Consider the following 934-nt stretch of genomic DNA (forward strand, 5'->3'; position numbering starts at 1 on the left):
ACCGAGATTAAGTTTTGCTCTAACCCTAACTCATCGGTCCCATCGAGTTGATCATGTCGGTCCCATCGAAAATCCTAACGTTCACATTTTGGACTGAGTCAGTCTCACCGAGTTCACATATTTGGTCTGACCAAGTTGGCTCTTTTGTGTGTAACGGTTAGATTTTGTGTGGAGGCTATATGTACCCCCCCCCCCCCACCACCACCCTCCTCTCCATTTGAGAGAGAGCCATCAGAACGTGCCTACACTTCCAGCATTCATTTTCTGAGAGAGAACCACCTACTCATACCAAGACATTCCAATCCAGCCACAAGAATCTTGATCTCTAGCCTTCCGCAAGTTGCTTTCCACTCAAATCATCTTTCCACCATAGCCAAATCTATGAGAGAGAGTTGAGTGTTGGGAAGACTATCATTTGAAGCACAAGAGCAAGGAGTTCATCATCAACACACCATCTATTACCTTTTGAAGAGTGGTATCTCCTAGATTGGTTAGGTGTCACCTGGGAGCCTCCGTCAAGATTGTGGAGTTGAACCAAGGAGTTTGTAAGGGCAAGGAGATCGCCTACTTCGTGAAGATCTACCCAAGTGAGGCAAGTCCTTCGTGGGCGATGGCCATTGTGGGATAGACAAGGTTGCTTCTTCGTGGACCCTTCGTGGGTGGAGCCCTCTGTGGACTCGCGCAACCGTTACCCTTCATGGGTTGAAGTCTCCATCAACGTGGTTGTACGATAGCACCACCTATCGGAACCACGCCAAAAATCTCCGTGTCTACATTGTGTTTGCCACTCCAAACCCCTCTCTTTACCTTCATATGCAATGATTTACATTCCGCTGCTATACTCTTAGAATTGCATGTGTAGGTTGATTGCTTGACTTGTGCTAAGTTGTTAAAATCTGCCAAGACTTAAAATTAGGAAAATGCTAGATTTTTA

Source organism: Triticum aestivum, chromosome 7D (genome assembly GCF_018294505.1).
Source record: "Triticum aestivum cultivar Chinese Spring chromosome 7D, IWGSC CS RefSeq v2.1, whole genome shotgun sequence".
NCBI lineage: Eukaryota > Viridiplantae > Streptophyta > Magnoliopsida > Poales > Poaceae > Triticum > Triticum aestivum.